Source organism: Sinocyclocheilus grahami, unplaced genomic scaffold, assembly GCF_001515645.1.
Source record: "Sinocyclocheilus grahami isolate Dianchi unplaced genomic scaffold, SAMN03320097.WGS_v1.1 scaffold728.1, whole genome shotgun sequence".
Classification (NCBI taxonomy): Eukaryota; Metazoa; Chordata; class Actinopteri; order Cypriniformes; family Cyprinidae; genus Sinocyclocheilus; species Sinocyclocheilus grahami.
The window spans coordinates 361,165-374,116 of NW_015505907.1; the positions used below are offsets into that span (position 1 = coordinate 361,165).

The 12,952-nt window shown below is 38.2% G+C and overlaps 1 pseudogene; it reads left to right on the plus strand.

The window, feature by feature from the left end:
* Nucleotides 1–12,952, plus strand: part of LOC107560455 (E3 ubiquitin-protein ligase FANCL-like) — a 23,931-nt pseudogene that overhangs the window by 1,951 nt on the left and 9,028 nt on the right.

The window sequence follows — 12,952 nt, forward strand, 5'->3', positions numbered from 1 at the left end:
AAATATTCTCGGGGGGGGGGGGGGGGGGGGGGGGGGGGGGGGATATTATATGTATATATATAATATATTTATTAGGCTATTATAGAGTATTATAATAGCATTATATAGTGGTTCAACCATAGACTGTAAAAAAAGATGGACGACGCACCTTCAATCTCTTCCATTGAAGAAAAGTGAAGCCGCCATTGGCCTAACAGGGCGCGGCCATATTGCGCTGATTTGGAACCGGAGTCTGCGCAGTAGAGAACTCGGGACCAGAGTCTGCGCAGTAGCGAGCGAAGTGGAGCCGCGTCCCGCCCACACACCCGCAGAGTCGATCGCAAGCATACGCCCCTGACCCTGTTTTAATTAGCCTGACTGCTCCAGTTTTTGTCTGCTGAGAGGATTGTGTTAAAATAAGGTAAATACAACTCCAATATCCTCCTAAAGATCCCGAAAAAGTCAGTTGGCGCCTCAGTTCACTCAGAGAAGCTATCAGTCTCCGCTATCAATCATAACGTCACACTCCCGTTTTTATAGCATAACTAAAACCAAAATTATTTAAAAAACGAACACTTGAACTTACATCAGTGTGATAAAATCTACATCAAATGACAAAAGCCATCTTTTAAAAGCCATCAATTATTTGAAGTGAAATTTAATTATTTAGTTTGTCCCATGTCCCATTAGATTGCATGGAGAGGGCGGGGTTTATGACCTATGCTGGGACCAGCCACCTGGGGGCGATTGAAACGCAATGGCTTCACTTTTTAAGACTCGTGCGGCACACTTGGGTTCAACGCATTATATTGTGTTTTTTTTTTGTCACAGATCGAACAATTTTTTCCGGATAAGCAAGAAAAAAAATATTTAAAGCACAGAGAATGACCATGCCGTGAAGGGTTTTTGACATAGGCTAATTGTATGTGTATGAATACGCAACTCGCTATTTCCGCGAAACACCATCTGAAACACGTCTCTTGTGCACACTTTGATTGTGTGCGACAACAGCACGTGAGTAACAAGTTGAGCTCTCTTTCGTTTCTTCTTCTTGTGGTTTAAAATTGCTTGTACATGTAAACTGGCAAATTGATCTGCGAATCACGTGCGCGCCGAACGGTAGGGTCTCATCCGTACGTATTACGGATCAACTGCGATCCGTTTAACTCCTAATATGTGACAGATCAGAGCAATCTTTCATTTACTTATTTAACATGAAATTGTCAAATTGCTACTCCATATCAATCACATACAAAGAAAATACAGAATAATTAGAACAATCATTAACATAAATAAATAACAGTGTCATATCTATACACATTTTTCCCAGAACGTTCTTGCGACCCGGTAGCAATTCTTCCACGGCCCGCTAGGGGGTCGCAACCCGGTGGTTGGGGACCTCTGCTCTAGAAAATGTGATAAATATGCATTCTGTGTGAATGGTTTGGTTTCGGTTTTGACGAAAACATCATCTCCGCATTGATGTTCTTTTTTCCCCACAATATTTTGAATGAACAACGTAACAGCTCCGCATCTAGTGTGTTCAACTGGATAGACTAACAAAAACATTAAAATGCAATGACACTTATATCGTCATCGCATTTCGTGCGCCACTGACGCACACCAAAAATTTTAATGCGACGTTTTTGCGTTCGAATGTGGATTTTTATTTAAATATGCATTCTGTGTGAATGGTTTGGTTTCGGTTTTGACGTAAACAACATAATCTCTGCATTGATGTTCTTTTTTCCGCAATATTGTGAATGAACAACGTAGCAGCGACGCTAGTGGGTTCAACTGGATAGACTAACAAAAACATTAAAATGCAATGACACTTATATCGTCATCGCATTTCGTGCGCCACTGACGCACACCAAAAATTTTAATGCGACGTTTTTGCGTTCGAATGTGGATTTTTATTTTAAATTCGACGAATATTCGAAATTTGATGATTTTTTTTGACAGCCCTAATGTAGTCTAATAGTTTAATCACAATATTTGTATTTTATTGATTTTCTTTTAACAGAGGTCACAGCATTCAGCCCATTTGATGGCTTTTATCCTGGAACTCAGGACAGTATTGGTAAATATTCTTAAAATATTGCACGATTTATCCCCAGGGCTGGACATTACCATATTCATGTTGACAAATGTTACACATGATGTAATGTTTAGGGCTGGGCAATAATTCAATATCAATATGTATCGCGATATGATTTTTTTCAATAACGGTGATATGATTTTTAAACACATTTCCGATATTTCGATATACATTACCAGTTTCTCATACATTGATTTATTTGTGGCGTTTGACTTCGTTGAATGTTACTGTTTTTGCTGTACTTTGGATCAAATAAATGCAGGCTTGGTGAACAGATGAGAATTCTTTAAAAACATTAAAAAACTTTTGACTGGTAGTGTATGTTAGCTTATAGTTTGAAGTTAAAGATATTAATATTAATTAGGTGAGTCTGAGATGTTTATTTGACAGTGATTTCACATTTCTTGTTTGTATGAAGGCTAAATACAAATAAAAGGTGAACATTCATTTATTTGTGCTGGGTTTTTTTTCTCCCTAAAATATTATATGGTTTTATATGAGGTGTCAAGACTTGTCAAATTCATTTTTCATAAGTTTGTATGCACAGACATCTTTTGTGGGCGTTCTTGGCAGTTTTTACGAGGCTTTTTTAAAATAAGTTCATATCGATATCGGAATTATATCGTATCGACCGAAATTAATAACTATATCGTGATATAAATTTAGGCCATATCGTCCAGCCCTATGTTCAGCATCATATTACCATAATAAGCACATGAGTCCCACAGATTGAATAAATGATTCTCATTACAAACTTTTCTATTATCAGGAAGTGGTGTTGAAGAGCCAACCAGGATGTCAGTCCTTCTCACCACCTCAGTATTATAACAGAAATGGAGATCTTAGGATGGGATAAGTATGATGTTTCTAGTGGCCTAGTGCTTCCCTCGGCTCGCATTGCATTATGTTCTCTTATAATTACATACGATCATTTGCATTACTGTAAACATGTAGGACATTAGGACTCACTATAGTTTCATGAAAACAGTGTGTCAGATTTCTTGCTTTGTAATAAAAGAGGCTAATGTGGTGTCTGTCAGCCACGTATCAAGCTGTGATTTCACTAGGCTTCTCATTTTCCACTTTCTATTAATGTCCAAAGATATAATTATGATATTAGCAAATGCAAATTGGTCTAATTGGAGACCCACTCTCAAGTTTAATGGGGAAATGTAGGCTGAAAAGTTAGGCTGGAAATAAGGTGCACGTTTCAGACCTGAATTGCGGTCAGAAGTATTATACACCAGTGCTATCTGTAAATGCACTTGAGATTAATTAAGATCCTTAATTCGTGTCTCTGTTAATAGCCTCAAGTCCGGCACAGTTGCGGATCCTGATTGGTTTAGGAAGGGGGAAGTGCCGCAGAACCTGGTCATGTTAATGAGTTTTAGTTGCCTTGAAGAAGCCACATTTACTGTTAATTACTGTATAGATGGGGTCAAGTCTGTTCTCCCCTCTTATCCCCAGAATAGTTCAAAAGAGTCAGATATTTAGAAAATTACAAAACATCAGTCTCTGGCTGCAGTGTAAGTGTGCTATTTGGAGTATCGCAGCAAAGTGTTAGGTCATAAGAAAATGAAACTTGAATATTTTGACTTTGATCCCATTTTGCTCCCATTTTACTGTGAGATATTGCGTTTGGTCTGACATCATCATCTGAAACTGTTTAGATTTTTTTTTAGACAATTGGTGCATGGGAGCCGTGGTGAGAGGTTGTCACACCTTGCACATGTATGAGAGAGAAGCGCGGGGCCTCTCGCTGTGGTCTTTTAACACCCCACCAAGATAATGACACCTGAGCAGGTTTCCTATTGGCTGGTCTTCTCACCATCTCACTCTAGCCAGCAGTTATATCTTAAAACCCATGAACCCTGGTGGCACCTGTGAGAATAGAATAACTGTACTCTTTTCAGCAGCTGGCTTTTTGCATATCTGAAAAGTTGTGATGAGAAGTCTTCGCAAAAGTGGCCTTGACGGTATTACAGTTTGTGTTTTCCCCATCTTACTCTTCCAATTTTTAGTTTTTTTGTTTCTTGTACAGCTTTATGCTTTCATCTATGGCCTGTTTGTATGCAAACATGCCAAATGTTCCTTCGCCATTTACGAGGGGAGCTGATTTTCTAGTTGCAAATGTAATGCTCTCATCAATCCTCCCAGCAAGACATTGAGCAGTCAAGCTGTTTCAATCAACTGAGGTGAACGCCAGCAAGGCCTGATACTGTGGCGGGAGATTCCTGTAGAATGCAGAGTGGCTGAATGGGATTCCAGCTCAGAAAAGAGATCTCAATTTTGAAGAAATGAATGATTGGTGTGATTTTGTGCCAAAAGCTCATGTAATTGAATGTGATGCAAAAGATTTGTCCCGTTGCTTCATGGGTTGTGAGAGAAAAACACTGAGCATTAAGGACATTTTGAACAATGGAACAGAAAAAGAAAAGGAGATTGTTTGGAGGTGGATCCGTCAAAATGTTTGCAAAATGTTTTTGTTTTTTTTGTTAATAAAATGCATTTTAAAAATCTTAAATTAACTGTCATAAAACCTGTGGAAACCCTGTACATAGAAACCAATTTAAAAAGTAGACTGCTGCTATTAGGGTAATCCACAATGCATTATGGTAAACGTTTGTAATATATAAAGGCGTTTATTTATTTTAAAGGGGTCATCGGATGCCCATTTTCCACAAGTTGATATTACTCTTTAGGGTCTTAATGAAAAGTCTATAACATACTTTGGTTAAAATTTCTCAATGGTAGTGTAAAACAACCCACTTTTTACCCTGTCAAAATCTGCTCTGTTTTCAGCAAGCCATTTTAGTGCATGTTCCTTTAAATGCTAATGAGCTCTGCTGACCCCACCCCTCTCTTCCGTGGGGTGACGAGCCGTTCTCATAATACCGTTTACTTTAGCCGCGGAACTTGCTAACTAGCACGTTATTAGGAAAGGCGAGTTGCAAAGATTCATACTCACTTCTTCTGTAGGTGAGGCTGGGCGAACATAAATGCATTTAGGTAGATCGGGGGATGCATTCCCTTCAAAAACAAAGGTAATCCACTGCGTCTTCAGCGGCTCAGATGTCGGGAGTAAATGACGTCTGCTATGTTCATTATTACATCCAACAACAGAACACCTCAATCACTTAGGAGCCATTCTTGTCTACTGCTCCAGCGTCGAAACAATGGTGGACTGATGACAGCTCACTCAGGGCGGGTCTAAGGTTAAACACTTCTGTCAATCAACAATCGTGGGAGGGCCTGGGTCTGTGTGACGTCACACAGACAGGCATCTGATAATGGCTTGATTTGAGAAAGGCGAAATTATTTGACGAGATAAAAAAACAAAAAAACACTGGATGGATCTTTATCATTATGGTTGTGTACCCACACTGCCAACACACATTTCAGTTCAAACAACTTGTAAAAGTGCATGTGGCATCTGATGACCCCTTTAACTTGATTGTTTGCATCACTACTTTTCACTGTACTTTTTAATTAAAAGGAAAATAATCACCCCCTCTCCCAATTTTAAAAAAGGTGAAAAACAGTTAAATAATCATGAGCTGTAGTTTAAGTTGCAAAATGGTCACTAGTGAGTTAGTTAAAAAAAAACGTACAAAACGTTGTTTATTTTCTGCAGTAATAGCAGAGGTGAGTGTGAGCCAAAGAAAAGTGTAGAAGTTCTTCTCCCAGAGTTATTATGTGGATCTCAGTGCTTAGGGACAGAATGTGGATATGTGATCCTGCAGTTTTTGCCAATGGCCCCCCCCCCTCTCGTCGGGGGGGTGCGGAGCCGTTCTCATAATACCGTTTACTTTAGCCGCGGAACTTGCTAACTAGCACGTTATTAGGAAAGGCGAGTTGCAAAGATTCATACTCACTTCTTCTGTAGGTGAGGCTGGGCGAACATAAATGCATTTAGGTAGATCGGGGGATGCATTCCCTTCAAAAACAAAGGTAATCCACTGCGTCTTCAGCGGCTCAGATGTCGGGAGTAAATGACGTCTGCTATGTTCATTATTACATCCAACAACAGAACACCTCAATCACTTAGGAGCCATTCTTGTCTACTGCTCCAGCGTCGAAACAATGGTGGACTGATGACAGCTCACTCAGGGCGGGTCTAAGGTTAAACGCTTCTGTCAATCAACAATCGTGGGAGGGCCTGGGTCTGTGTGACGTCACACAGACAGGCATCTGATAATGGCTTGATTTGAGAAAGGCGAAATTATTTGACGAGATAAAAAAACAAAAAAACACTGGATGGATCTTTATCATTATGGTTGTGTACCCACACTGCCAACACACATTTCAGTTCAAACAACTTGTAAAAGTGCATGTGGCATCTAATGACCCCTTTAACTTGATTGTTTGCATCACTACTTTTCACTGTACTTTTTAATTAAAAGGAAAATAATCACCCCCTCTCCCAATTTTAAAAAAGGTGAAAAACAGTTAAATAATCATGAGCTGTAGTTTAAGTTGCAAAATGGTCACTAGTGAGTTAGTTAAAAAAAAACGTACAAAACGTTGTTTATTTTCTGCAGTAATAGCAGAGGTGAGTGTGAGCCAAAGAAAAGTGTAGAAGTTCTTCTCCCAGAGTTATTATGTGGATCTCAGTGCTTAGGGACAGAATGTGGATATGTGATCCTGCAGTTTTTGCCAATGGGAATACTCAGAGCAAAGTGTGCATGTATGGACTAACCACGATATGCTGTTACACGACTCGTAAATAAGCTGCTGAAATACAAGTGTGTCATGTGAAGTGCTGGAATTTTAGCAATAAATCAGCTGTGGTCGCTGTAGTCGATTCAAGACTTTCAGCACTCTTTGCTGGGAGAAAGGATTGTGTAGATCTGAGGAGCTTCTTTAAATGAAGAAATCAACCAAAATCTTTTTTCCCCCCCAAACCAAAAGATCTTGCCTGATTTATTGAGTTAGAAACCAAAATACACATCCTTCAGTGAAACAGTTATGTTTTTACGTGCAAAAGATGCTCTGTAAGTGGTCACTGTTGACCTGTCTGATGTGTGTATAATGTATGTGCTCTTATGTGTGGTTCTATTGATCTGTTTTGGCAGGCTGCTCTTCATTGATGCAGAGTTCCACACACTCAAGCTGAAGGCAGAGGACTCTGTAGGTCGTCAACACGCCATTGCAGTCAAGCTCAAGTCCAAGGTCAAACCAAGGGTCAAGCACTATTTTATTTCTTATTTTCTCTCAGCTTGATATTTTATGATCAGTTTTTTCATGGTCCTTTTTAAGAGTTGTATGATTTACATTCAGTAAAAACTATTTTTTTTTCAATTTGACAATAATTTGGTATCATTATTAATTTATCTCTTATGCTTACCAAAGATACATTAATATTCTGAAGCATTATTACAATTTAAGATAACCATTTTAGTATAATACAATTTAAACTATAATTCATTCTTGTAATAGCAAAGCAGAATTGTTAGCAGCCATTACTCCAATCTTTAGTGTCACATGATCCTTCAGATATAATTTTAATATGCTCATTTGCTGCTCAAGAAACATTTATTATTATCATCATTGTTGGAAACAGTTGTGCTGCTTAATATTTTTGTATATAGAATATGTAGAAGTTTCTTAAATTAATATATATATATTTTTAAAGGAAAAAAAATTCTTTAAAAAATGCTATTACTGACCACAAATGTGTAAATATATATATACAAATACACACAAAGTGAGCCACATTTGTCTTAAATGTGACCATTTCCCATTTTTATTAACCAAGTTTCACATTGGAGTTCACACAAAAAGAAACTTAAAATATTTAACTTAAAATTTAATTAGCAAATTTCAGATTTTTGTGGGTCACAGATGGCTGGATAAGTTCTCACAGCTTTCTATATCTAGATTCTCAGACTGAGCTGGACTGCAAAAGGAGCAGAACTTTGGTTTAGGTATCTAACTTTAAGCAGGTGGCACTAATGTGCTGTGACTGTAAGATTATGTTGAGAGATGAAACCATGAGATTGTGGCAGGGCCTGAAGGAGAGGCGAGAGAGTGTGCGGGGATGCGGTGACACAGATAAGACCATGAGTGATCCTCATAAGGTGATTACAGGGGCCACAGAAGAAGCAGAAAATTGTGGCGTGTGAGTGGTTTAGTCTGAGTGTGAGTGAGCTCTGCCTGGCATTGGAAATGGTGACATGGTATAGATGCCAGTGGCTCTTTGTGGACACTCCACGGGGTCCTGATGAGATTCAGCAGGGCGTGAGAAGCCCCCTGTGCCCACCGTCTTGCAGGGTGCTAAAAATAGCCGTGATCTACCCTCCTCACATCTGCTCATCTTCCCGGAGCTGGGCACCTCTCACAAGGCCCTCCGTCACCCAGCAGCAGCTTACTCAACAGGAGCCAGTAAAGGCATCTCTGCTGCCAGTGGAAATGTGGGTTGTGAGGTCATACACATTGTTGTATTATTGGTTGTAACATGGAAACATATGTAAGAGAATTTCAAGATTAAAGAGGTTGATTAAGAAAGGCCTTCAGTTGTGGTAAGTTCTCCTGGTGTTTTAGCATTGAGAGTGGATATGCTCTTACAAATAAAATGTATTTTAATATAAATGTATCATTAATATTTTTAACTATAATTGTATTAATTTATTATTTAATTTTATATTGTTATATTGTATTATATATGTATATAATATGCACTATTGTTCAGTATTCATATTATATACCATTGTTATTACCCAAGTCTCTTGTGCTCATTAAGGCTTACCAAAATAAAGTAAGAAGAATAGTACAGCAATCGCTGTTTTTTTTTAGTTTAAATATATTTTAAAATGTAATTTATTCCTGTGATGGCAAAGCTACATTTCCAGCAGTCATTACTCCAGTCTTTAGTTTTATTTATTTTATTTTGTGATGTGACGTGACATGACATGTGGCCAAGTATGGTGACCCATACTAGGAATTAGTGCTCTGCATTTAACCCATCCTAAGTGCACACACACAGCAGTGAACACACACACACTGTGAACACACACCCGGAGCAGTGGGCAGCCATTTATGCTGCAGCGCCCGGGGAGCAGTTGGGGGTTCGGTGCCTTGCTCAAGGGCACCTCAGTCGTGGTATTGAAGGTGGGAGAGAGCGCTGTAGGTGTACCCCCCACCTACAATCCCTGCCGGTACGAGACTCGAACCCACAACCTTTGGGTTATGAGTCCGACTCTCTAACCATTAGGCCACGACTTCCCCGAGGTGTCACATGTCCTACAGAAATCATTCTAATATACTGATTTGGTGCTCAGGAAACATTTCTTATTATTGTTAAAAGGTTAAATGCTGTTAATGTTAAAAACGGCTGTGCTGTGCAATATTATTGTGGAAACCGTGACTTTTTTCAGGAGCATTTGATGAACAGAACGATCGAAAGAAAAGAACTTATTTAAAATGGAGATCTTTTGTAATGTCACAATTTACTGTCACTTCTTTAAAAAAAATTATTCTGACCCCAAACTTTTGACTTTGAGTGCAATTTTTATATATATATACTTTATAATATTTTTACTTATGGGAGTCATCATTTCAGTCAAATTGCCATTTTTGCCAAGTAGATTAAACATTTTAAAACAGTAAATCTAGTTATAAATAATCAAAGCATGTTTTTTACTATGTTTTTCACTAAGCACAAGGAAGGATGATATTTAATAATTATATACATAACAAAACGCCGTAATAAAAATGAATGATTATCTTACCTTTTACACTTTAATATTTGAAAAACACCATTCCAGACTTTCATTAACATTTTTATTGATAAAAACATCTGCTAAATTACTACTTGCTTACCACGTATACTGTTTTAAACCGTGATTATATCTCTCTTTTTTTCCCTCTCTTTTTAGTATCCAACTGAGGCCCCAGATTTTTCTGCAGATCTTCCTGTTCCGTTGGTCATCACATGGACCTCTCAGGTACATAGTCGTAAAATTACTTAACTTTTTGAATAGAAAAATTGAAAAGTTGATTTGGCTTTTTATCATATTACCAAAATTGTCCTTTAAAAAAAAACAATTAAAGTACAATGTTTTTAATTAACAAAGTTTTTTGGCATTTGAAGGTGTGTTTTTCTTGATAAAAGGTGTTCCGTTCCACCGCCGCTTTGATGTTGCTTCCATAAAAAACAATAACTCTGCTTACAAAGGCTCAAACTGTGCCAAATAAACCGACAGGATGGCGATCTGGAACGCTACATATGTTAGCGGCCTCTAATGAGCCTCGACGAGTTTCCTCTTACGTTTAACAATTAAAAGCGCGAACGGAGACCCATTTTTCTTTTTATCATCCTCCTCTGTTTTCGCCTCCTCCCCTGAAAAACAGGCTCCTCTTCAGTCATACGTTTGCTCCAATTACTTTGAGGTGGATGAAAGCGACTTGGCATATTGCACAGCAGTGGTGTGAGTTAGGGAGGGTTGTGGTTGTGTTGGGTGAGGGATGGCAGTGGAACATGGCTCTCTGACAGAGAAGACCAGCTCAGCACACAGCAGCCTTCTGTCGGCTGAAGTACTGCTGCGCTGCTGATTTCTTGATGCATCTCCTCTGTTCAGGGACGAGAAAGGCCTGTCTGCCTGCCTCTCACGTACATATGAATGAGTAATGATTACCTGTGCTCAACTGACTGTGTGTGTGTGTGTGTGTGTGTGTGAGAAAGAGTGTCAGTGAGTTTGTGAGTAATGTAGAATATGGATCAGGAGATTTGGCGGGGTATGCTCTTTGTTTGGTGGCAGACACAGGGGTGCAGGTGTGTCTCAGCGGGATTTACACTCAACCGGCCACCCGGTCCGACTCTTGGAGTGCACAAAGAGAAACAATGCTCACTGCACGAATTTTAACCCCTCGGCCTATTTAAAAAAAATTATATACAATACCGATAAAAAGTTTGGTGTTGGTAAGATCTTTTAATGTTTTTTAAATAAAGTCCTTTATGTTCACCAGGATGGATTTACTTGATTTATTTAATTTAAAAAGGTAATATCGTGAAATATTACAATTTAAAATAATTGTTTCTGATTTAATATAAATGAAATGCCTTTACTGTTGTTACGGGGCTGACGAGACGTGAGACGTGCGGATCCATATGCAAGCTTTATTGAAACGAAGACAGAGACGTGGTCATGAAACAGGCATGGGTCAGATGAGGGCAAACAGGTATATGGTGGGCAAAACACAAGAATAGTCCTAGGGCTAGAGCAGGTCGACGATCGGCAGACAGAATCAAAAGGGGCAAGACAAAAGGGGTGAATCCAGGGAACCAGGCGAAGATCAGAAACCGAGAAGGCTAAGGCTAAGGCTAAGGCAAATGACTAGGGCTAAGGCTAAGGCTAAGGAAGCTATTATATTCATAAGAGCTCAAATGTATTTAGACGAATATATATTCTTATAAAATAATAAACATTATTAATTTATATTTTTTACTTATTTATTTTTCTACAAAACAGTGATGGAAATGAAAAATGAAATGATTAAATATTAATAATTGCTGTTGAATTATTGAATGTATTGACAGCTCTCACTAAAGGCTGTTCATTTGTTGTCAAGATATCCATTTATTAGTTATACAGAGATATCAAAAGGCCACAATTGTGTTATTGATGCAGCCGTTTACAGTGATAATGAATGACTACCATATTCATGTACTTTTATGTTATATGTTATAATGTACTCCAAGGTACTGATGTCATTTATGACCCTTCTCCACTATGTAGTGTGTTTTATACAGTATAATAATAATTTGTTTAGCCCAGCATTGCTTCATTACATGGTGGGTCCTTAACAATCACAATTAAAGAGTATGAGCATTAAGGAATACATATCTCTCTGTGTGCAATTATTGATTTATTTACTTGACACTTGTTCACTAAATGACTGAAAATGCACCATTGAACATTATGAGGAGGGACCTAATTGGGAGAGTTAACAGAACAGTAAGCATGCTGTCACCTCACTGGGGAGGAATCCATTGTGCCGTTCCACATTTCGGGCACGTTTCCAAGAGAAATTCAATTATGAGGACATCCAGCCTGCACCATATATTTAAATAAAAGCATAACTATAATCACACAACCGGCATTAATTGGGAAATAATTGCTGTGTCTTTGCACCTGTGCAATGCTAAATTGAGTGTGCTGTATTGGCACAATGACCCATCATATTTGTTTTATGCTCTCCTTCCTATATCAAACCGTCCCCACCTGTGTGGCATCAGGAAAAAGCTCATTCACATTAATATGTTCTAGTCTTAAGAAAGACTGGATTTATCCAGATTACTATGCTGTTTGATTTTCCTGTCTGCATATCCCTTGCCTTAGTGCTACTGTCTAAAAAAACCCCCAAGTCATTTGATTTGTTTTGTTATGTTCAATTACCAGCCCTGGCTGCTCCATTCAGCTCTGACTCTGTGCTCTTCAATTTAACATGTATGGAAATGTATCAGAGAATCAGGCACATAATCAACACACAAATTATGTGACAAAAGAAAAACACATGAGATCTCATCCTCCAAATGCAGCCAGTCCTGTCCCTCTTAAATTAAATGAGATTGGCTGTATTATGTTGTTGAGATATTACAATGCTTCAAAATTACTGTTGACAAATGTGATTTAACATCTCACTATCTAAAATCAATCTAGTTTTCCTTTGGATCACAGCAAAAATGCACAGAACACTAAAAATAGTGTCTATGTGTGTATATAGACATGTTTTTCTCTCTCTCTCTCGCTGTAATATCTAATAACCTTTTTTTAAATATGTGTGTGTGTGTGTATGTATGTATACAGTATATGTGTGTGTGTGTGTGTGTGTATATATATATATATATATATATATATATATATATATATA